At 45.5% G+C, this 25,185-nt stretch overlaps 1 protein-coding gene and 2 non-coding genes across 4 annotated transcripts in view; 1 reads left to right on the top strand and 2 right to left on the bottom strand.

Annotated features, from left to right (window-relative positions):
- Window positions 1–25,185, top strand: part of Rab11fip3 (RAB11 family interacting protein 3) — an 87,972-nt gene that overhangs the window by 3,414 nt on the left and 59,373 nt on the right. The gene's annotated exons all lie outside the window — the stretch shown is intronic.
- On the bottom strand, window positions 2,495–2,569 carry Trnaa-agc. Its single transcript has one exon. It is a non-coding gene; the product is annotated as a tRNA-Ala (tRNA).
- Trnaa-agc lies at window positions 3,757–3,831 on the bottom strand. The gene has a single exon. It is a non-coding gene; the product is annotated as a tRNA-Ala (tRNA).

Genomic DNA, 25,185 nt, shown 5'->3' with positions numbered 1-25,185 from the left:
AACAGGCTGGGCCAGGCCAGAGCCGCATTGGCTTTTTATCACGACTTGGCTCTGCTATTATGTGTTCACCGTATCATTGCCCTAGTCCTCTGGGGTGGTAATTAGGCATGCAGTTTTCACCCTTACATTACAGGTAGGATGCTAGAAGCTGGGAAAGTCTGCGGAGCTTCCCTAGGCCTCACTAATTGCTAGAACGGGATTGGAGAGTTTCTTTTTTTAACTCTTAGCCCACAGATGACTCTAGATGTAATGGCTCAGAGTATTTCTACCAAATTTCAGTTTAGTGAATTGCATAAAATTCTCTTTGAGAAATGTCTTTGGTCATCACTTCCCCAACTTGATTACTTTGGGGAAAACTTGGCTACACCTCTTGCCCCTCGCCTTAATCCTCCTCCTCAAAGGGCCTCTCCATGTAATTCTGGCTGCCCTGGAACTCGCTGTGTAGACCAGCCTGACCTCAAACTCCTAGAGGCCTACCTGCCTCTGCTGGGATCAAAGGCGTGCACCACTGATCCCACATTCTTGACTACAGACTAGAAATGGGTCAGAATTCTTGCTCTGACAGCTCCTGGTGGAATTTGCGGTTTGGGAAGCCCTGATGGCCAAGGATTTGTTGGCATAGAGAGTGGAGGGAAATCTCCTAGGTCCTTTTCTTTTTTTAGCAGCTCAAGTGGGAGAGATGTTGTGGGGTGTGGAGGGGACTTCTTGGCTTTCTGTGAGTGGTCTTACTGTTTGGAGCAGATAACACACAAAGGAAAGCAAGTTAATCTTTATGTTGGTAGCCCTCATGACTCAGGCATGCTGGATACATTATAGAGGAGCAAAGACAGGAATATTAACCAATAGTGCAGAAGTTTAGAGACAAGCGAAGCATTTCCACAATATATGTATTTTTAAGATGAAAAAGAAATCTTGAATATACATAGTAGAGAGAACTGGTGAGTGTTGTCTCTAGAGCTCTCTCAAGTCCCAGTAGTTTCAGGATTCAACTCATCTGTGAATGTTCTTCCACTTCCTTTTAAAAGATTTTATATTTATGTGTCTGTGTGAGACATACATGCAGGTACCTGCGAAGCTGGAGTTACAGGAGGCTGTGAGCCACTGAGTCTCTGGAAAAGCATCAAGGCCTTAATCCCTGAGCCCTCTCTCCACCTATCCACTTTTCTTTTCTTTTTTTTTTTTTTTTTTCAAAACAGGGTTCCTCTGTATAGTTCTGGTGCCCGTCCTGGATCTCGCTCTGTAGACCAGGCTGGCCTCGAACTCACAGAGATTCGCCTGGCTCTGCCTCCCAAGTGCTGAGATTAAAGACGTGTGCCACCACTTTTCCAAGCAGATTCCTGATGCTTTGTAGGCTTTATCTGTAAATGATTCTGTATTTATCTAAAAAATAAGGATTTTTGTTTGGTTGGTTGGTTGGCTGGTTGTTTTTTGTGAGACAGGATCTTACTTGTAGCCTTAACTGGCCTGTCGCTGCTTCCCAGGTGCTGGGATTAAAGGCACTTGCTTCCATGCCTAACCTAAGCTAAGGGTTTTCTCTTTCTTATATTTAAATCGGGTGTGAAGGTCAGAGGACAACTTTCAGAAGTTTGGTCATCTCCTTTCTGTGTTGTCAGGCTGTCAGCCTTGGCAGTAAGCACCTTTACCTACCGAACTATCTCGCTACCCGATCTCTGTCTTTTAAATTTAATTTCTTTTGAGACAGGGTCTCAGTGGTGAGGAGGGTGACCTTGGTCCTAATCCATCTGCCTCTGTCTCTCAAGTACTGGGATTGCAGGTGTGAGCCATTGTGGGGGGCTCCAGTGTCTTTTCTGTAATCGGTTTATATAGGTAGCATTTTCAATTATTAAGCAGGTTGTCTGAATTTTTCATAGGAGCACTCCCATTTATAATAGAGATGGCTGTCCTGTCCTTCTCTGTCATGGTGTGTGTGGCTCTGGTTACCTCACCTGGTGGCAGATCAGGTGTGCTGTAATACCATCCAGGGTCATTCACAGGAGTCGGAAGGAGGAAGGAGGAAGGGGGAGCATGGTAGAACTTCAAGCTTCATCTCTTTTTTTCCTTTTCCTTTTTTTTTTTCTCTTTGTTTTAGGGAGGGTCTCAGGTATCCTAGACTCACCTTCAGCTGGCTTTGTAGTGGAAGATAATCTTGAACTTCTGATCCTCCTGCCTCCTCCATCTCCTGAGTGCTGGGATGTAGGTGTGTGATATCACGCCCAGTTTTATGGGGTCCTTCTGAATTGTGAGAAAGGATTGGCCCTTTGTTTTTCTTTTCTTGTTGTTGTTGTTGTTTTTTTTTTTTTTTTTTTTTTTTTTTTTTTTTTGAGACAGGGTTTCTCTCTGTGTAGCTTTTTGTTTTTTCTGGAACTCACTCGGTAGCCCAGGCTGGCCTTGTACGCACAGAGATCTGCCAGCCTCTGCCTCCCAAGTGCTGGGATTAACGGCGCACACTGCCGCCACCACCAGGCTTTTTCTTTTTTTCTTTTTCTTTTTTTTAAACTGGAGCTGAGGATCGAACCCAGGGCCTTGTGCTTGCTAGGCAAACGCTCTACCACTGAGCTAAATCCCCAACCCCTCTTTTGGTTTTTAAGACAGAGTTTCTTTGAGTAGCCTTGGCTGTCCTGGAACTAGCTCCATAGACCAGGCTGCCTCAAACTCAAGAGAGATCGAGTGGTGGGATTAAAGGGGTGCAGCACAACCTCCCAGCTCGCGGCATTTACTCTTTTAACAGCCACTGCTCCCTTCCAGAGAACGCCACTGGTTGGAGCCATGAGTGCTCTGATTTTGGAAGGCATGGTCTGTCTTCCATAGCACTTGAAGATGGAGATGCGGAAGTGAACGTTTTTCTGCAGTGTCCTCTGCTCCTTGTTCCTGCGCCATTGTCAGTGGGCAGTTGGAAGTTCTTAGGGATGTTTGACACAGTGTTTACTGCTCCCCTGTTCTTTCTGGTCTCTGTCCTAGCCTTGGATTTAAGTGTCTATTGTAGGCTTGAAAATGGGAATGTGTGGCTAGACTTGGTGGCACACAACTTTTAATCCTATCATTTAGGAGGCAGAGGCAGCTTGTTCTACGTAGCATGTTCTAGGTCAGTTAGGGCTACACAGTGAGATCCTGTCCCAAAAGGAAAGAAAGAAAAAAAATGGGCATGTGTGAGCTTGGATATGTGTTTAAGCATTTGTGTGTTGGAGTGGGCTATGTATTTGAGAGTGACTGTGTGTGAGTGCTTGAGGGAATGTGTACCTCTGGGTCTGTGTTGACTGAATTACTAAAATCAGATAAAGTTCCTGTTTGTTCTTGGATAACAGATAGCTTTGTTAGCATCTAAAAAAAGAACTGTTTTGTATTCTAAAAGTAACACTTGCTCATTATTAAACAAAGCACAGGCAAACAGTGGTGTAAAATACAAGACAGTTTGGGCATGGTGGTACAGAACTTTAATCTCAGTACTCAGGAGGCAGGGGCGAGTAGTAGGTCTTTGTGAGTTGAGGGCCAAACTGAACTATACAGTGGGTTACATCCCAGCAAGGGTTACATAGTATAAGTAAATAAAATAAAAATAAAAACTGCAGGGTGGTGGCACACACTTTTAATCCCAGCACTTGGGATGCAGAGGCAGATGGATCTCTGAGTTTGAGGCCAGCCTGGTCTACAGAGTGAGTTCCAGGACAGCCAGTGTAGCCAGGGCTATCCAGAGAAACCCTGCCTCAAAACAAACAAACAAACAAACAAACAAAAATGTTTTATTTATTTTTTATTTTTATTTGGAGCTGAGGATCGAACCCAGGGCCTTTTGCTTGCTAGGCAAGCGCTCTACCACTGAGCTAAATCCCCAAACCATAAAAATGTTTTAAACAACAAAATAAAAATTATTAGGGTCTGGAGAGATGGTGCACTGGTTAAGCTCAGGTTCTAGTCTTGCGGAGGAGCCAGGGTTGGGTCCCGGTTCCTGAACTGAGTGGCCCGTAACTCTAGCTCAAGGAGCTGCAGCGTCTGTGGCTTCCACCAGAACTCATATGCACACACCCACACACAGTCACATAATTAAAAACAATCAACGTAAGTCTTTAAAGTAAGTAACACAGAAGCCGGGGTGGTGGCTTTTTGCTGTAATACCAATATTAGGGAGACTAAGGCAGGAAACCTGATGTGAGACCCTGTTTCAGTGCCCACCAAAGAGAGAGGGACCCCAATATAACAGAGTGTGTGACCATTATCCCTATCCTGAGAAGATTATTACATATTAGCACATTTCCTTTCTAAATTTTTTGTTTTGTTTTTTCTTTTTTTGTTTTTCAAGACAGGGTTTCTCTGTAGCTTTGGAGCCTGTCCTGGACTAGTTCTGTAGACCAGGCTGGCCTCAAACTCACAGAGATCCACCTGCCTCTGCCTCCTGATGCTGGGATTACAGGCGTGCGCCACCCACCACCGCCTGGCTCTAAATTTTTTTATGTTAAAATTTATTTTGCCGGGCAGTGGTGGCACATGCCTTTAATCCCAGCACTTGGGAGGCAGAGCCAGGCGGATCTCCGTGAGTTCGAGGCCAACCTGGGCTACCACGTGAGCTCCAGAAAAGGCGCAAAGCTACACAGAGAAACCCTGTCTCAAAAAACCAAAAAAAAAAAAAATTTATTTTATTTTTGGAGTTGTGAGACAGTATCTCCCTGTGGATTGCTGGTCTTGAACTCATGATTCTCGTGTTAGGAATACGTATAGGCCTGTGTTACCATGTCAATTTTTCCTTTTTTTTTTTTTTAAACTGAAGTTTTCTGATGTCAGGTGTGTGTGTGTGTGTGTGTGTGTGTGTGTGTGTGTGTGTTTAAATTTTGTTATTTTATATTTATTGGTATTTTAAACTCCTGAGCCCCTGCCTCTGCCTCCCAATATGTATCATAGGATATAATATGTATAATCCACATATATATGCTATAATAATCAAGGATGTGCCCACATGCCTTGCCATCACATTTCATTTTGTGGAGATAGGTATTAAGATAACTCAGATAACTAGCCTTGTGCTCAGTCTCCTGGCTTATTCTCCTACATAGGGGCCTATGACACCTCTCCAGGCTTGTAAAGATATGAAATCCTTCACTACTGTAAGTCATTGGCCTAATAACTCAAACATTGTTCCTATGGGAATTTTGTAACTGTTGTTTAGGTTGCATTAAATAGCCTGCCAGTAAACTGATTACTCAAACTTTTTAAAGTTAAATGGAATTTTAATCTTACTAGCTGATTCAGCACCAATAAAGGTGAGCAAAGGTCCTCTTGATTAGAAAGATTAACATTTTCTCTGAAAGGAAACCAGTCAACAAGATCATCTTTCTCTCTGACGATGATGGCAGGAGGCAGAGGCAGGCAAATCTCTGTGAGTTTGAGGCCAGCCTAGGCTACAGAGTGAGTTCCAGGACAGGCTCCAAAGCTACACAGAGGAACCCTGTCTCGAAAAACCAAAAAGAGGATCATCCTTCACACTTAAAGTTCAGGTTGCGGGAGGGAGAACAGAGAATTGCCAGCCTCCTGCTTCTCCTCAGCAAGCTGTCACGGTGCAGCCCAGGCTGCCTGGGGCTGCCACCTCCTACTTCGGCCTCCCAAGTGCTGGCATCTAGGCCAGGGCTGCAGTGTTTGGTTTCTCAGTGCATTCTTGGTGCTCATGGCCCTGTTGAGTCTGGTCCCTGATTTTGCTAGTGGGGGAGTTTCAGATCTTCTATATAGCTAGTTGACTTTGCAGCTGGGATGCAACTCAGGACCCCGCATGTGCAGAATAAGTGTTCTTACCATAGAGCTCCATCCCTGATTCCCAAGATTCCCAAGCTGTCCCCAGCCTGTTGTGACACAATGTTCTCATCTACAGACTTCACCTCCAGATCCATGCAGTCCAATTAGCAAACAACTCCCCCAAAATAAAAACAAAAACCCTACCTCAGAATGTTTAATGAAGGTTTACAGTTGTGTTGGCTGCATTCATAGTTACTCCAAGGCTCACCCAGCTCATGGGTTGGACTGTCTACAGGTTGGACTGTCTTCAGAAGGTAGGAAGGTGCCTTTGTCCAGTGTATTTGCCTTTTGTTTTTGGAAAAAAAAAAATTTAAGATTTATATTATTTTCAGTTTTGTGTGTGTGTGTGTGTGTGTGTGTGTGTGTGTGTGTAATCTGTGTGTAGTTATATGCATGTGAGTGCTGGTGCCCAAGACCAGAGGCATAAGGTACCTCTGGAGTGAGAGTTACAGGCTGTTAAGAGCCACCTGACATTGGTGCTGGGAATCAAACTCTGGTCTACTGTAACAACAGAAAACACCCCATGCCCCCAAGACAGGGTTTCTCTGTGTAGCCCTGGCTGTCCTGGATCTTACTCTGTAGACCAGGCTGGCCTCGAACTCTCAGAGATCCACCTGCCTCTGCCTCCCAAGTACTGGGATTAAAGGCGTGTGCCACTACCTCCTGTCTCCCCCTTGGCACCCTCTCGCCCCCAGTTAACACTCTGGATCACTGAGCCATCTCTCTACTTCTACCTCCCCTTTTAAGATTTACTTTATTTAAAAAAACTTGTTTGTGCCGGGCGGTGGTGGCGCACGCCTATAATCCCAGCACTTGGGAGGCAGAGGCAGGAGGATCTCTGTGAGTTTGAGGCCAGCCTGGGCTACCAAGTGAGTTCCAGGAAAGGCGCAATGCTACACAGAGAAACCCTGTCTTGAAAAAACAAACAAACAAAAAAAGTGTTTGTATGTTTTTGCCCATAGAAGTCAGAGGGGTCAAATTCCCTTGGGCTGGAGTTGTGCATAGTTATGAGCAACCTGACATGGGTGGGGACTGAACTCAGGTCTTTTGAAAGAGCAGTACAATCTCCTAATCACTGAGCTCTCTCTCCAGACCCCTTAGCATATTTTGTTTGTGTGTATGTGTATTTTCAACAGTGCTGAAAGAAAAATGGCCAGTTTTGTTTTTCATAGGAGAAATGCAAATTAAAATCTTTTTGAGGGCTGAGGAGATGGCTTGGTGATTAAGAGCACTATCTTCTCTTCCGGAGGACCTAGGTTCAATTCCCAGCAACCCTGTGACAGCTTACAACTGTCTGTAACCGTAGTTCCAGGGGATCAGATGTCCTCTTTTGGTCTCTTGAACACTAGGCACACAATTGGTGCATAGACAAATAAGCAAGCAAAACACTTAAAAGATAAATAAAATTTTAAAAAGAAGATAAGGAGAGATGGTTGGTGGTTTAGAGCAATGGCTGCTCTTTATGGTGGCTCACAACCATCTTTAACTCTAGTTCAGGGGATCTGATGCCTTCTTTTGGCCTCCAGAGGCACAAGGTAAGCTGGTGGTACACAGATATACATGCAGGTAAAACACCAATACACATAAAAGTAAATAAATATACAGAAATAGCCGGTGGTAGTGGTGCACGCCATTAGTCCCAGCACTCAGGAGGCAAAGGCAGGTGGATCTCTGAGTCTGAGGCCAGCCTGATCTACAGAGCAAGTTCCAGAACAGCCAGGGTTACACAGAGAAACCCTGTCTTAAAAAAAAAAAACAAAAAAGAGCCAGACGATGGTGGCGCACGCCTTTAATCCCAGCACTCGGGAGGCAGAGCCAGACAGATCTCTCTGAGGCTCCAAAGCTACACAGAGAAACCCTATCTCAAAAAACAAAACAAAACAAAACAAAACAAAATTCCTTGAGATACCATTTTCACTTATTATGTTATCAAAAGTTTAAATCTTGGCTGTAGCAGTGGCTGGACCATTATTAAGAGTTCCTGTTGTTCTTCCAGAGGACTTGCTGATGTTGGCAAGGCAGTCCAAAGCTACCTGTAACTCAAACTCCAGGGAATCAAATACCCTTTTCTGCCTCCACATGTGTGCACTCATGTGCACTACCCTCCCCTGTACACATAATTAGCAATAATTATCTTTAAAAAGTACAGATGTTGCAGTTCCTCTTGCTGCAGCCCTGTGGAAGCTGCAGCTCTACATTGCTGGTGATAATGTCAGGTGGTACAGGCCCACTGAGAGGACCTGGCAGTGTCCTGTATCCGTTCTGCAACCCAGTATTGCCATGTCTTGTGTCTTACCCTGAGGGTGAGCTTCCACAGCTTTAAATCTGCCATGAGATAAAGGGAAAAAATAAAATCTGAGAATCCACCTACCCAACAGAGAGCTCTGCAGCTGTAGACACTAACAGAATTCTTGTGAACCCATAGAGAGGTAATTTGTTTACTTAGTTTTGGAGGCAGGGTTTCATCTAGCCCAGTTGGTCTCATACTTGTTATGTAGTTGAGGATGACCTTGAACTTCTGATCCACCTGCCTCTACTTCCTGAGTGCTGGCATTACAGGCATGTATTGATGTTGCTGGAATCCTAAAATGGTCTTATAATAAAAAACCCGGAGCCAGATGTTGGGGTAAATGCTGAAAGATCAGAGCGACAAAGGAACAGCCACTGCCACGTCTCACATTGCCAACTTCATGAATCCTCTGACTTAATGCCTCTGAGTCCTCAGCCAAAAGGGGTCCAGCCAGAAGGGTTCCTCAGCTGGAAAAGCTCCAGCCCCAAAAGCCTTTAGTTCTGTCTTCTTACACCTTATATACTTTCCTCTGCCCTGCCATGTTACTTTCTTCCTAGTGCTGGGATTAAAGGTGTGTGCCACCATTGCCTGGCTCGGTTTCTCTCCTAGGCTGTGTCAATCTTATGTAGTCCAGGGTGGCTTTGAACTCATAGAAATCAAGATGGATCTCTGCCTTCTGAGTGCTAGATTTAAGGTGTGTGCCACCACTGCCTGGCATCTGTATTTCATCTAGTGGCTTGTTCTGTTCTCTGATCTTCAGGCAAATTAGGGTACACAATAGATCACCACATTTCCCCTTTTTTTTGTCTAAAATAATAAAAGAAGGTTATAACTAATAAGAAAAACTATATACAGTAAGTACAATAAGTATGTACAATATACACAGTCAAGAATTACATTAAGAATGTCTAGTCCATAAACATTTGACAAATTCAGGGTAAATACTCCATTATTTATCCTATTTTGGTGAGTCTTATGTGTATCTAATTCACTTTCTATCCTAACTTGTATTACCAACTGAAAACTATCTTTTGATGTCTTTCAAACTTACACACTTTACACCTCTTTAGTGAGTTTCTTTTTTGAATTTGTTAACTATAGGAAAACTATAACTATCTAGTCTTCAACTCCCTCAGAGACTCAAGAAGGAAATAATATTTACTGAGTAAGCAAGGAAGTGCAACTAAATGATTTCTGAAAATGTGAGAAATTACAGAAACAACTGGCTGCCTGGACAGTCACCTAAGGTTCGTCTGCAACATTGGGGCATCCATTTTTGGCCTACAGGCCTAGCATATCTGACAGACTTGTCTGTGAAGCAGGGTTTTCTGAAGGGCTGTGCTACTTGGTCTTGGCAAAGTTTGGCAGTCCTTTCTTTTGTACCCTGCTGGTCCTATTGGACTGAGCAGTCGAGGCAAGGACATTTTCTTGCCCAGTGGCTAACTTGCCACAGAGAAAGTCAACTCCATAAGTAGATGGATGCTGCCAGGGGCAAGCATGTCTCATTGTCATTAAAAAAAAAAAAAGAGGGCTGGGAGATGGCTCAGAGGTTAAGAGCACTGACTGCTCTTCCAGAGGTCCTGAGTTCAATTCCCAGCAACCACATGGTGGCTCACAACCATCTGTAATGAGATCTGGTGCCCTCTTCTGGTCATACATGCTGTATACATAATAAATAAATCTTAAATAAAAAAGAATATCTTAAATATGCCATATTCTGTAGATTGCTGAATTGTTTGAAGATGACTTGTTTATCTAAAATATATGTTTGACCTTAAAAACATACCTAATATGACTACTAACTTTCATTTCCTTATATCCTAATCAGTTGGTAATAATAACTTCCAAGAACTAACAATTTGCGTTACATTGTTAAATGAACTGTATGGGTACAATACCTTGAACAAGATTAGAAATGTATGTACAGTATGTTCTAACCAAATTAATCTCAAATTTGTATCAATATACAAAATTTGTATACAATATACCAAAGTCCAATCCAATGTAAAATATTTAAAACTAGTAGTTGCTTTTTAAAAGTAGATTCAATAGTCAACCTTTTTATCTTATCATATCCATATTCTCCCCCTTTTTTTCAGAGTAGATTCAATACTCTACCTTTTATCGCATCGTATCCCTATTCTGGTGCATTGCCCATGTCACTTTACAGGTCTGAGGCTCAGACCTCGGGCTTCCTCCATGCTAGGCAGAGTGCTCTGCCAACTGAGCTACATACTCAGTCCTGGAACGTGATTTCTAGGATCTACTGGTGGAGTAGAAAATTGAGTTGATGTGTGAGCATAAGGACTGGGTCCTATAGGAGTCTTCTTGTAGGAGGTACCCAGAGCAGCCAAATTGTAGAGACACAGTGGGATAGCTTGCCAGGGGTTCCTGGAGGGGTTTGAGGTAAGGGTGGGTTGGTTGAATGGGGATAGAGTTCAAGTGGGGAGGATGGGTGTGAGCGGTGCATGCATAGAGCTCACCAGACTGGCTCAGTTCTTTGTACTACAAACACAGCCGCACAGCCGCCCTCCATATTAGCATACATGACTTTAGAGCTTTTTTTTTTTTTTTTTTTTTTTTTTGGAAAGAGAAGCAGGGTCACAGATAGCCCAAGCTGGCCTCAGATTTACTCTGAGGCTGAGAATAGCCTTGGACTTTTGATCTCTTGCTTCTACCTTCCATGCCTGGTTTATGTGGAGCTGGGGAGCAAACCCAGGACTTTGTGCATGTTAGACAAGCTCTCTACCAACTGAGCTACATCCCTGCCTGACCCTATAAACAGCACTTTGTAAATAAGTTAGTTAAAGAATGCTGTTTCACATTTTTATAAGAGCTGGGCAGGTGGTGGTGGCACATACCTTTAATCCCAGCACTTGGGAAGCTGAGGCAGGCAGATCTCTGAGTTGGAGGCAAGCATGGTCTACAAAGTGAGTTATAGGACAGCCAGGGTTACACAGAGAGACCATGTCTCAAAACAAACAAACAAACAAAAAACAAAGAGAGAGAGAGAGAAAGAAAAAGAAAAAAGAACAAGGCTGGTATAGTTTTCTGATTGTGTGGGCAATATAGTGCCATGTAGCTTTTGGAAACCTATACTTCACAGGCATGCACATGAGCAGGAAGAAAGCAAAGAATCTGAATAGCCTGCGATTCTGATTTTACAGCACTACACCTCTCCACCCCACCCCCCCCCCCCCTCCCCCACCCCACCCCACTCCATCCTGGCCAGCCCCCACAACACCAGGGGCATTAGAGGGAACCACTGTCTTGCCCTGCGGAGTGTTGGCTTTGGCTTTTGTGTGTGTCACAGTCCATACAGGGATCCCTTTGGGACTGCTGGGCCACGTGGGGTGAGACTCAGCCAGCCTAAGGAGGCCGCACCGTGCTGCTGTGTCTTCTTGGGCTAGCTTTGAACTACCTAGTGATGCCTTGAGCACATTTGCTCTTTGCAGGTCCTTCCACCATGTCCTATTTTAACGTTCCCCTTTCCCCATTGTGTTTATCCAGTGTCCACAAGTAAAGAACCCTTCTGTTAGCCCCTCAAAGCCTCAGGTCTGAAGTGGTGCCCTCTGTCCTCACTGTCCAAAGACCCACAGTCCAGACCTCAGGTCCACGTACATGCCCATTTGTCCTGATGGACCCTTGCTACTCTCTGGCCTAGGCTTGCCACTTTTCCTTTTTCCTTTCCTTCCTTCCTTCCTTCCTTCCTTCCTTCCTTCCTTCCTTCCTTCCTTCCCTCCCCCCCTCCTTTTCTTTTTTGGAGACAGGGTTTCTCTGTGTAGCACTGGCTGTCCTGGAACTCACTCTGTAGCCCAGGCTGGCCTCAAACTCACAAGAGATCCACCTGCCTCTGCCTCCCAAGCTCTGCCCAGCTCTTTTTTTGTTTTTCAGTTTTAAATTTCAATTTAATTTAATCATGTCAGGCAGTATACTTCACATGGCAGTTAAGAACACTCGCTGCTCTTGCAGGGGACTCTAATTTGGTCTTTGCACTCATGTTGGACAGTTCACGACCACCTATATCTCAGGGTCCAGGGGATTTGATACCCTTTTCTGGTCTCTGGCCACCTACCCACACAGACACACATACACATAATTTAAAATAATTTGTAAAAAGAGCCCAAGTCCAGTGGGAGCTATATAGTAAGACTCGTGTCTGTGAAAAAAATAAAGCTCACTAACAGCCAAATGGGATCATGAGTTAGTCTAGGATTTCAAAGCCTAGCTTGATATATGTGAAATGGTAAGATGAAAAATATTCACATGAACACAAATATAAAACGAGAATAGATCTCACCACTGGCCGGAGACTAGAAAAGGCTGGGGAGTCTGCTTTCCTGCCTAGCTACTTTTCAGTGTCTAACCAACCGGATCCAGGGGGGAAAACCACACATTCCTATAACCTTTGGGACAGAGATGAATGGCATGTAGAGAATGTGCTCAGAAGAACTTGAATGAGGTAACCTAACAACCTTCTGAAAGGTCCACTGGGAAAGATCCAGAGAACCCCAGCATTCTGGAAGATGAAGAGGAATGGGCAGGTGGGCTCTCAGAGGAAAGAACATGGGTGTATACAACCATAAGATTGAGTCCATCAAGAAAAACACAGGTCTAGCCCAAGTTGGTGGTGCACACCTTTAGTCCTAGCACTCAGGAGGCAGAGACAGGTGGATCTTTTTAAGTTTCAGGACAGCCAGAGCTACAGAGCTAGTTTGGGACAGCCAAGGCTACCAAAGAAACACTGTCACCAAAACCAAACCAAACCAAACCAACAAAAAAGAAGGCATGAGCTATCACATCTTAAAGAGTGAAGGCTCCAGACAACCAGGGATGCTCTCAAGGAGGACACTGGCCCCGGGGGCTAAGCAAACTCTCTTTCTAAGATTAGAACTGACAGAATAGTACAGGACCAGAAGCACGAGGTAAGTGTGCCTGCCCTTGAGCAGAACCTGGGAAGAGTTACTGAGGCTGTACTTCTTGAGAAGTGCCATCTGTTTGAGAACAAGCTTCTTGGGTGGCTCCAAAATAAACTAAGCCTCGAGCTTCCAGCCTGAGGCTGCTGGCTGCACCTGCTCCCCTCCTCATGTGGATGGGTGCAGCAGGGCTGTGCCACCTGGCCGCCTTCTCTGCATGACCTGCTCTGTATGGAGCTATGCTACTAGCAGGTGTCTCTGAAGTAGTATCCTTTGATGTGTATTGGTGCAAGACCATTTTTGTCCTATCTACAAAGGGGATGTTAAATTTAAAGAAACAAAATCCTAAGTCTGACCTTGGGAAAAGACAGGCCTGGGTTTTATCAGCTTCATGGCTGCTCCTTCCTTCACTTAGTGTTTTTAGGTCTGCTGGGCATTAGGCAGTGTCCTATGTAGGGTAGTGAGTAGGACTGCCCAGCTCCTTTTCTCTAGGCAGCAGGCGGGTCATCTGTAATGCTGGAAGGTGGAGGTAATTTGGAGGTTGTATAACTGGGAACTTGACCTACTTAGGAAAGCTCCTTTTTGCAGGGAAGCAAGTACTTTGCTTTTTATTTCTGAGGTGAGAAAGGGTCTCGTGTAGTTCTTGCTGCCTCTTAGCTTCCACGTAGCGGAGTCTGACGGTGAACTCCTGACCTCTTGGCTCCGCCTCCCAGCACTTGGAGTCTCAGCACGCACCCTTGAGGCCTCGCTCTGGAACAAGTGGTGTTAGTGAGGCAAGAGTGAGGGGGAAGAAGCCTTCCACTGTGGGGGCTGCAGCGGTGGAAGGGGTCTCTAGACAGTGCAGGGCAAGAAGCCTGAGGGAGGTCTGGGTGACGGAGGACTAGGGCTAAGATGGACCCACAGGTGCAGCTCCTGCAGGAGAGCTGGCCACAGGCTGTGGGAAGAGGACCCGTCCTGGGGTATCCAGGCCCTTCATGTCCTACAGCTAGAGGAGATCCCACAGGCCAGAGATGTGACTGGTGGACGGTTGCAGGGGTTGGACCATCCTCAGTAGTAACAGGAAGTCCCACTGAAATGGGAATAGTCATGACCACTCATTGCCTCCTCACACACTGACACTAGGGTGGGTGGCGCTTCTGTCTCCCACCTGTGCCACTCACTGTCCCCAGAAACCCCACCCCGCTTGCTCTTCTCTGTAAGACACCCTCCTGTCGCCTCCCCCTCTGCTGGCCACAGGAGCTCAGTTGAGTGGAGGTGCCACAGTTGGCAATGTCACGTCCCACGGCGTGGTCTTGGCCAGCAGCAGTGGTGGTGGCAGTGGCAGAGTGTTGCTTGGGAACTCCTTAGGAAAGCCTCTCTGCAGCTCTGGCCCAGTGGTCCTCTAAGAAACCTGCTTACTGTAGCAATTAGGCCCCATTTCCCTTCCTTGTGTTCATATTTAATGAATTTTTTTTTTTTTTTTTTTTGAGACAGGATTTCTCTTTATAGCCCTGGTGGTCCTGGGACTCACTATTGTAGACCAAGCTGCCCCCAAACTCACAGAGTTTCCACCTGCCTCTGCCTCCAGACTGCCGAGACTAAAGGTGCGCACCACCATGCCAGGCATAGTTTTTATTAAGTGAAAAGGCTAACAAGGCATGTGCCAGGCACATGGTGGTACAAGCCTGCACCCTGGCATTTGGGAGTGGGAGGTAGGATCAGAAGCTCAAGGTTATTCTTGACTATTATGTAGAGAATCTGAGGTCAGCTTTGGTTATATGAGACCCTGTCTAAAGAACTTTCAAAGAAGGAAAAATTTGTTCTACCTGAGAGGAGTCCTCTGTACCTGCCTCTGTGTGTGAGCAGAGAGCTGTCTTGTTTCCTTCAAACAGGCATGTAGCAAAGCATCTTCTGATTGTATTACTAGTAAATTGCCAGTTATTTTACTTGGTAAACTTGTAGACACTTTGAGAAGTTGTAAGGCACTTAAGGTCTTTGTGGAATGCCAAGTCTATATTTCTCTTTATTTTTATTTTTTGTTTATTTAGAGAGGAGGGTCTCACTATGCAGCTCTGGCTGTCTTGGAACTCACTAAGTAGATAAGGCTGGCCTTGAACTCACAGGGATCCACCTGCTGGGATTAAAGGCATGCCCCACCATACTGGGCATTCCTCTTGTTTTGACAGGTTCAATATGAGTGTCTTAAAAGCTTGAGATTCCATTCTAGGGATTATAGTGGTATTTGCTCCACCCGTGACCTTGGGCTATAAGGCCCAAAGGGGGAGATGCTTCTTGCCATTTGTACATGACCTCTTAAAAGGGAAGGGAGTGAGGTCATCTGGACCATCCTGGCATGATCAGAAGTGGGTGACTTGGGAATTGAACCCAGGTCCTCTGGACCATCAGTCAGTGCTCTTAACTGCCGCCACCTCTCTTCTTTCATTTATATCAGTACAAGGGCAAGAAGGACCAAGGTCATGGGTGGAGCAAATACCACTACAAGGGATGAAACTGCTTTCTGCCAAACTTGGAAGCACAAGAAGAAGCCTGTTTGCAGACTGAGCGCACCTGGGCCTACGGAGCTTTTGCTTTCTCCTTCCATCCTATGGCCATTGAAGTCACCATGAGTGGTTTAGATTTGGTCAGCACCCTAATTTCCAAAGAGCGTTTCACTTAACTGAAAGAGGTATCTTTGCTATTGGGTCCTTCTGGTGGATCTGGTAAGGCCAAGGAGTATCTCATCAGGGATATTGCAAACAGTTTCTTCTGTCCTTGATGGGAATGAAACTCACTATTCCTGGCCCCTTTCTCTCCAAGGGTCGTATATATTTCAGACTGGCCTCCAACTTACTATGTAGTGAGAAATAACCTTAAAAGTCATATCCTCCTTCCTCTGTCCCCCAAGCTCTAGGATTGTAGGTGTTGGCAACCACACCCTGTTTATAGAGTTCTGGGGATTCAAACCCAGTGTATCATGCAATCTAAGAACACTGTGCCAGCTGAACTACAACCTCAGCCTAGGGAAATCACTCTGATGATGCTGTGTTCTAATCTTGAGTTTGGACCGGAGGCCCAGCAGCCTGAGAGGGCCTTACTGGTGCCGGCCTGTGTTCAGCTCCTGGGCTGCCTTTGCTTTACCTTCCTCTCTCCTTTATGTGGTTTTGGCCATTGGACTCAGGTCATTAGGTTTGTATGGCAAGTGATTTACCCACAGCCATCTCACTAGCCTGATGGTGAATTTGGATCCTAGAGGTGAGGGACTCCAAGCTAGTTGTTCTCTACGCGGGGCTGTCATATTGTATGTAGATGGCCTGGTCTGGGGGACAAAAGAGGTATGGGTCTAGGTGGTTGAGTATGGGAATGTTATTGCTCAACCAGAATTGTGCCCTGTGGCTTCAGTCAGTTCCCTGGGGATGGCATCTCTACAGTCTTGTCCTGCACATGAAGTTGCTGGACAGGTTCCTGCCCCTGTATAGCTTAGGCTTAGTTAGTTTTTTGTTTTTGTTTTGTTTTTTTAGATTTATTTATTTATTATGTATACAGAAGAGGGCACCAGATCTCATTACAGATGGTTGTGAGCCACCATGTGGTTGCTGGGAATTGAACTCAGGACCTCTGGAAGAGCAGTCGGTGCTCTTAACCTCTGAGCCATCTCTCCAGCCCCAGGCTCAGTTAGTTTAAAACATTCTCAATAAGAAATTTTGGAGGCTGGTGAGATGGCTCAGTGGATAAAGGCAACCTGAGTTCAATCCCTGGGACTCCCATAGTAGACAGAGAGAACTGACTCCAGGAAGTTGTCCTCTGGTCTCCACACTCACATTGTGGCAAGCATGCAGCCCCCTCAAATGAATAAATAATGTGATTTTAAAATGTTAAGAAACTGAGTGGGTGCCTGTGCTTTGACTTGGAGAGTATTTTCTCCTCTCTTAGCCCTCTCTAGCTCACTCACAAAGGGTGTGGTATCAGAAGGGGCTGAAGACTGGCTAACAGAAGCAGCGGACTCTGCCTGATGGGTAGTCTGCTTCTTGCTTCCCTTCCTGGGGCCTTAGGACTCAGGTATCTGGGCACCTCTGTGGGCTTCTTCAGTGGGAGGCAGCAGGCCATGATAGTCAGGGAGTCATGAGGACTTCTTTCTGTGTCACTGGGTTCTCCAGGTGACAGCCTTTGCTAGGCTATCCTCAGGCAGAGATGAGATCTGCAGAAAGTATTTTGTTTGTCAATAGAAAGCCTGACAGTCTCTGCCTTCACTCTGTCCTCCTTTACTCTGGGTCACCTGATCTCTCGTGCACGTCAGGCCTGTTACCTGTTTAAGGAATGTTTGTCTGAATATCCACCCCCTTTAACCTGAAGGCACAGTAAACAAGTCCCTGTTCCTTGGATTTCTCGGAGAAGAGAATCTTAGACCCCTTCTCCTCCAGTGAAGGCTATTGTCCATGAGGACCAACTGTTAAGTCCCTTGAGCAGAAATAATCAGTGTCCCCTCTAGAGACTAACAGTTTATCAGGACTAGACCACCGTGGAGGATCTGAGCTAAGATAATGATGGGCCAAAGATAGACGGGGATTTGACTAACTGCTTAGATATCTGTACCTCTTGGCCTCGATTGAAGCCTAAATTTCATGTTAGTACCCTGAAGATGGACTTGAGTCAATGAATGCCTTCATTTGTTCCTTCTCCCTCGGTGTCCATATTAAATCCATCTCCACTTTTCACTATTCCTAGTCTTTAATTAGGGCATGAGGGCAGGCAGACATCTGAACCCGGACTGTGGCTGACCCAGCTAGGACTTTGATGGCGGTAAGTGGCCTCTGGGCAGTAGCTCGGATTTCTCCTGCTGTCTCTCCAGGTGGCCTTCTGACCCGGGAGGATGGTCATGATCTTTCTTTGTTGGGCTTTCCCCCAGGGTCCTGTCAGCTCTGAGGTTTGTTTCCCTTTCTCGATCACATTCTGACCGTTTATTCTTCTTCATTTGTGTACTAACTTAGTGTCATCCTTCTTTGAGTGGGTTGATCTACTTTATAGTCTAAAGAGAAAGGCTGAGGTTTTCTGTTGTGGGGTATTTACCAGAGAAGACTGCTCGGACATGGGCTTAAGTCAATACAGAGTCTTTATTAGCCACCCAGTGACCACACTGAGTTTTGGGATCCTATTGTAGCCCCTAACATTTCTCAGGGTGAGATTTTAAGTACACATACACACACACACACACACACACACACACACACACAAATTTCTGGGTTGACATACTTCAGTTAACAAGAACAGTTAGCCAGAAACAACTAGAGAAGCTAAAAATCAAGGTCAGTACATTTACAGACGTTCCCAGAACTATGGACTTGATGGATTAAGTCTTTATTTTCATTTTAGCAGGTGGTACTGTCTACATGCTGAGTTTTATGGCCTGAATGGCACTTCCATCATGAAGTCAGTTGTGCTGAGATCTGGGGGCCTTTTACATTGTCTATTCTTGGAGTGAAAAGCCCTTATGAAGGTCACTCTATCTTTATAGCTCAGTGACTGATGAGGAAATTAACAAGCTACATTGCACCTGGAGATTCTTGGCGCCTTAATCCTGGCTTTGTATTTCATTTTGTTTGAGAGAGGATCTCATGTAGCCCAGGCTGGCCTCATACTCACATGTAGCCTGGGCTCCTGATCCTTTAGAGTGCTGAGAGTACAGCCACATGATACTTTCTCTGGCTGTGGTGCCTTTTTCCTTTTAACAAGAATTATTATTATTTTATTTTTATCATTACTATTATTATTATTAGTTGTTGTGTTTTGCCTGTGTGTCTGTGTATCAAGTGTGTGCCTGATATCTGTACAGGCCAGAAGAGGGTGCAGGATCCCCTGGAGTTACAGATGGTTGTGACCAGGCATGTGAGTGCTATGGGTCATGGGAAATGAATCCAGATCCTCTGGAAGATCAGCCTTTTGTTTTGGTTGGTTTGTTTGTTTTGTGTGTCCCCCACCCCCAGCTGAGGACTGAACCCAGGGCCTTGCACTTGCTGAGCAAACACTCTACCACTGAGCTAAATCCCCAACCCTTGTTTTGTTTTTCAAGACAGGGTTTCTCTGTATAGCCCTGGATGTCCTGGAATTCACTCTATAGACCAGGCTAGCCTTGAACTCACAGATAGATCTGTCTGCTTCTGTCTCCTGAGTGCAAGCATGCAGCCACCACTGCCTGGCTATTTTTTTATTTTTTTTAATGATTTATTTTTATTTTATGTCTGAGTTTTGCTTTCATGTACATATGTGCACCATGTGCACATATTGGATCCCATGGAACTGGAGTTGCAGACAGTTGGGAATTGCTATGTGGGTGCTGGGAATTGATCCCAGGTCTCTGGAAGAGCAGCAGGTACTTTGAACAACTGAGCCATCTCTCCAGCCCCTAAAAGATATGTCTATATAGCTCTATTTCTATCTCTTTATCTATTCATCTAGCTCTCTCTCTATATATCTCTCATCTATTTGTGCCTGCATTTGTGTGTGTGTGTGTGTGTGTGTGTGTGTGTGTGTGTCTGTGTGTCTGTGTGTCTGTGTCTGTGTCTGTGTATGTGTTACACTGTGTACATGAAGGTATTATTAAAGGCCAGAGGGGCATGGATCCCCTGGAGGTAGAGCCAAATGCAAAAGATAGGATGGCAAGGTAGCTTAGTGGGTAAAGACACTTGCTGCTAAGCTTTACAAACTGAGTTTGATCTCCAGGACCCAGATGGTGGAAGGAGATAACCGATTCCTGAAAGTCTCAGACTTTCACATGGTACTGTGGCACGTGTGTGCACACACACAAGATGTAATTTAAAAGTGAAGACTTAAGGGAGGTGCTGGATGAGGCCTTTAGCTGAATTTCAGGTCCTGTTGGTAAGAGAAACCCATTTGCTATTTTAGGGCAAGCACTGACTGCTTTGTAGCTTAGTCCTGCTGAAGGACAGGGACAGCTGGGGACCTTTCAGCACCTGAGTGTAGATGGGTTCTCCAATGTGATTAGCCTCTTTCCAGGCCCTTGGAGTGGCCTTTTTTTTCCATGTAAAACAGTGTTTTATCCTTACAAAACCTAGCCGTTCATCCTCCAGGCAGTTGGGGTGGTGTGTCCCTGCCTGGTGATCCAGGGAGCTATTTTTATACTGAGAAAAACCAAGCTGCAAATGAGCGAGCTGTGTTGGAAACCTTGTGGTGTTTAACCTGCCTGTCTTGCTGTCGAGCTTTGTTTAGGAATAAACACACATAACACACATTGCCTCTAAGTTGCCATGAAAATAGATGTCAGATTTGCTCTAATGATGTCATTTTCCCTAGTCCTAGTAGCACCTTGTAACCAGTAAGGTTAGTTGTCTTTGTTTTGTGTTCACAGAGCTTTTTTTTTTTTTTGGTTTTTTGAGACAGGGTTTCTCTGTATCATAGTCCTGGCTGTCCTGGAACTCACTTGTGTAGACCAGGCTGGCCTCGAAATCACTGAGATCTGCCTGTCTCTGCCTCCCCAGTGCTGGGATTATAGGTGAGAACTATGCCCAGCTCTGCCTAGTCAATTTTTGTAAAAGTGTTTCTATTTACCTGGAGAAATCTCTTCAAATGCTCTTGCTTTTCTTCTGTCTTGTTTATTTGTTTGCTTGAGACAGTCAGTCTCTCCCTTTCTTTGTTTTTCAAGACAGGGTTTCTCTGTGTATCCCTGGCTGTCCTGGAACTCACCCTGTAGACTAGGCTGGCCTTGAACTCAGAGATTGTGTGCTACTATTACATAGTCCAACTCCATTGCCTTGGAACTTGAGGGAGTCTTTGTGTGCTGGCTGGTTTTATGTCAGCTCAACGCAAGCTGGAGTCATTTGGGAAGAGGGGCTCTCAGGTGAGAAAACGCTTGAGTAAGATTGGTCTGTAGGCAAGTCTGTAACATTGTCCCAGGTGCTGCAAGAAAGCAGACTGAGCAAGCTGGGAAAGTAAGCTAGTTAGTGAGCTGCACCCCTCCATGGCCTCTGCTTCAGTTGCTGCCCTGACTTCTCTGAATGATAGACTCAAGCTCTAAGATGAAATTGACCCTTTCAAACCAAGTTGATTTTGGTCACGGTGTTTCATCACAGCAGTAGAAACCTAAGACACTTATCTTCTTTCTAAAAATATTTATTTATTTATTTATTTCATTCATTTATTTATTTATTTATTTGGTATACAGTGTTCTGCCTGCATGTGTCCCTACAGGCCAGAAGAGGGCGCCAGAGCTCATTACAGATGGTTGTGAGCTACCTTTGGTTGCTGGGAATTGAACTCAGGACTTCTGAAAGAACAGCCAGTGCTCTTTTTTTTTTTTTTTTTTTTTTTTTTTTTTTGCTTTTCGAGACAGGGTTTCTCTGTGTAGCTTTGCGCCTTTCCTAGAACTCACCTTGTAGACCAGGCTGGCCTCGAACTCACAGAGATCCACCTGCCTCTGCCTCCTGAGTGCTGGGATTACAAACGTGCACCACCACTGCCCGGCCTAGCCAGTGCTCTTAACCACTGAGCCATGTCTCCAGCCCCTAAGATACTTACGAGCTTTGCCTCCTTAGTATGAGGATGACAGACATAAGCCACCTTGCTCAGCCAAGAAAATACTTTTTGAAGAATGCTAAACGTACCTGTAAACTCACAGTCCCAGCGTGTGAAGGAAGGCTGACAAGGAGGACGCTGAGTTCCAGGGCAGGTTGCGCGGTATAGTATGATGACGTCTCAGAATACTAACCAAGTCTGAAAGGCTTAATTTGTACTCCCCATGTCTCCAAACTTCATGGCAAGTAAGTCTGTCTGTCTGTCTGTGCTCCTTCTCTTTTCTCCTCTAATGCTTAAGAGATGCATTAGTGACTTTTCAGTTTCTGTGATGAAATTCCCAAGGGTTACCATGACAGACCGAAAGCCGACGACGGCTCATGTATTTCACAGCAGGCACGAAGCAGAGAGCATTATGGATGATGTGGGCTTTGAAACATCAAAGCCTGTCTCATGTGACAGACATTCTCCAGCAAGACCACCCCTCGTAAAGTCTATCCAAACACCCCAGTATGTGGGGACAGCCTCACTCAAAGCATTGCAAGAGGTCACATTTTTGCACCTTGTGCCCATCCTGTCAACCCCTTGGCGGCAGAGAGTGCTGAAGAGAAATGCTTTGTCTCTTGGTTAGGAGCTGGTGAGACTTGGCAGAACCCTGGCCTAAAACCGAGGATCAGCAGGGCTTATTGCTAGTTAGAGGCCTCTTGAGCAGGAGCAGCTCCCAAGGAGGGAACTGGATTGGCCCTCACACCTCTTTCCTGCAGCTTTGAGTGTTTCTTTGGAATTGAGTTTTTACCTTACAGACTAAATATCAATAAACTACACTAGGGGAGTGGAGACCTTGAAGTAATCAACAGATTTGACAGTTGATTTAAGGATTTAGAGGATTTAGATGTGCTAGTCCCTTCTGGTCCTTGGTGGATACCAGGTTGGTGAAACTCAGGGTGTGTGCGATGTCATCTGATGAACAGCAGAGCAGTCTGCTGTGTGTGTGTATTTAGCTGCTTTGGCAGCTTGTTAGAAGGAAGAGTGGGCACAAAAAGATGGGCTGGCTGAAGGCTTTGTGGTGTGTGTGTGTCTGTGTGTGTCTGTGTGTCTGTGTCTGTGTCTGTGTGTCTGTGTGTTTAGATTCACTTTGTAGTTGAGGATGGCCTTGAACTTCCTGATCTGTCTCTACCTCCCCAGTGCTGAGATTACAGGCCTGCTGAATCACCACACCTGCTTTCATAGAGTCCTGGGGATCTAACACAGGGCTTGTGCACACTAGGCAGACACTGCTTACTGAGCTACCTGTGCCCCACCCCTGCAGTGCATTCCTTAGAAATAGCCCACAGTTGAGTGTCTCTCTTGCCCATGCTGATATAGTGGGGAGTTTATGGATAGGAAAGATGTCCTTAGCTGGGCAGGGGTAGCACATGCCTTTTATCCCAGCACTCGTAAGCAAAGGCAGGAGGGTCTTTTTGAGTTCAAGGCCAGCCTGATCTACAGAGCAAGGAGAGCCTCCAAAGCTACACAGAAAAACCTTCTCTTGAACAACCCCCCCCCCAAAAAAAAAAGAAAGAAAGAGAGAGAGAGAGAGAGAGGGAGGGAGGGAGGGAGGGAGGGAGGAAGGAAGGAAGGAAGAAATAAATGGGTCCTCAGGGACTCTTAGCTTCTGTTAAAATACATCTTGTTGAAGATTTTGATCCACTCATGACAACAACATTCAAACATGAGGATGTTTTTCTTGGGGTGAGTTTTCCATAGAGAGCTCTAGCACCCACAGAACCGTGGCTAGTGTGCTCGTTCTGGTCCCTTCGTTCTCGGTCAGTGGCTGTGTTTCAGCCTCTGCAGTAGAAGTGCTGTAAGTTCTGTTGTTTTCCTGTTTAGGGCCAGTGGCACTTTGTATGTCTTTGTGTAGCTTCATCTCCTACCGAGTCTGTGACTGTCCTTGTGGGGCACCGGGTTGAATTTTTTTCCTTTTTTTTTTTATTGATTATTTGGGAATCTCACATCATGCACCCTAGTTTGTCCCTCTCACTTATGACCTCCCCCATCACACACACACACACACACACACACACACACACACACACACACACACACACACACAAAGAATGGAAGAAGGAAAAGGTGAAAAAAAGTTCCTCAAGGAAAGGCGTGTCTTTCTCTACCTGCACCCCCACCGGAAGCCCCAGCTGTGGAGAGCTGTGTAGCAGCTGATGGCCAGCCCTCCTGCTCCCAGGCCTGTGTGGGGACCAGCTTGCTCTCTAGCTCTAACTCCATATCATGCTGTTGAGGGGCAGGGCCCACTCTGCTGCACCCAAACCACAGCTGGTTCTGGCTGGCTAGGGGTGGGGCCAGTTGCCTGAGGGCCAGGGCCAGCTTAGGATGGCCTTTGGTCATCAACATGGCTTTAGTCAGCAGCTCAGATCTTGTACATCCACATGTCTGTGGTAATACTGGCCACAGATATCAACACAGCCCCTGGCTGCATCAGGACCTCTGATCCATGCATGAACCTCAGTAGCTGCATGGACCATGGGCTCAACAGGGTCTCTGGTGACTACACAGGCCATTCACATCCAGAAGGCTCCCTGGGGCAGCAAAACCTGAGGACATCACCCACAAGGAACTCAAGCTTCCTTGTGGCCTGGGGCAGCAGCATGGACCACAGACACCAATATGGTCTTCAGTGGCATCATGCACTGTGGTGGACAGACCTTCGAGGAGGTGCAATGTAGAAAATGAACTTTTCTTCGTCTTGGGCCTTTGTAGTTGCCCAAAGCCAGAATGATCACATGATTGCTCGGCTGAGTTGCTCTGGGCTGCTGCGTACCACTCTGCTGCACTGCGCTCTGTTTTCTATTTCCCATCTCTCTATTATCTATTTGCTCATCATAGTCCTGCCTGGCCTGGTTGGCCTGGTTGGATTCCACCACCCATGACCCAAAAGGTGGGGTGGCCTCAAGTTTTATTTTATTTACTTATTTTTAAAAATTTTATGTGCATTGGTGTGAGGTTGTCATATCCCCTGGACCTGGAGTTAGAGACAGTTGTGAGCTGCCATATGGGTGCTGGGACTTGAACTCATGTCCTCTGGAAGAATAGTCAATGCTCTTAACCACTGAGCCATCTCTCCATCCTTCAAGTTTCATTTTTTAATACTTTATTTTTTTGCTCTGGTTTATGTTTCTTGGCTAATTATCCAGTTTTGCTGGGGTTTGCAGGAAGGGGTAGTATATGTTAACTTCTCAGTCTCATACTTTTCTAAGATGCCTACCACATATATCACTCTGGGTTTTAATAAATTAGACAGTCCTTAACATCCTCGGAAGTTGATTTGCTTTTCAGATTGTGAAAAAAAGTTTTTAAAAAATGTTTCATATTCTGTGTGTGTCTGTCATGACACAGGTGTAGAGGTTAGAGGACACTTTTAGAAGCTGATTTTCTTTCCATTATGAGTGTGCAGGCAACAAATACCTTTACCCACTGCACTCTGTGGGTGGCTGAATACAGTGCTTTTTTTGTTTGCTTGCTTGTTTTTGAGACAGTTTCTCTGTGTAGCCCTGGCTGTCTTGAAGCTTGCTGGCTTCAAACTCAAATTTCCTGCCTCTGCCTCCATAGTTCTGGGCTTAAAGGTGTACGCCACCACTGCCTGGCTGAATATTATTATTATTTTATTATTATATTATTATTTTAAAGTTAAAATGGAGTTTTGATTTT

Source organism: Onychomys torridus, chromosome 8, assembly GCF_903995425.1.
Source record: "Onychomys torridus chromosome 8, mOncTor1.1, whole genome shotgun sequence".
NCBI lineage: Eukaryota > Metazoa > Chordata > Mammalia > Rodentia > Cricetidae > Onychomys > Onychomys torridus.
This window is presented reverse-complemented; position numbering and strand designations above follow the sequence as displayed.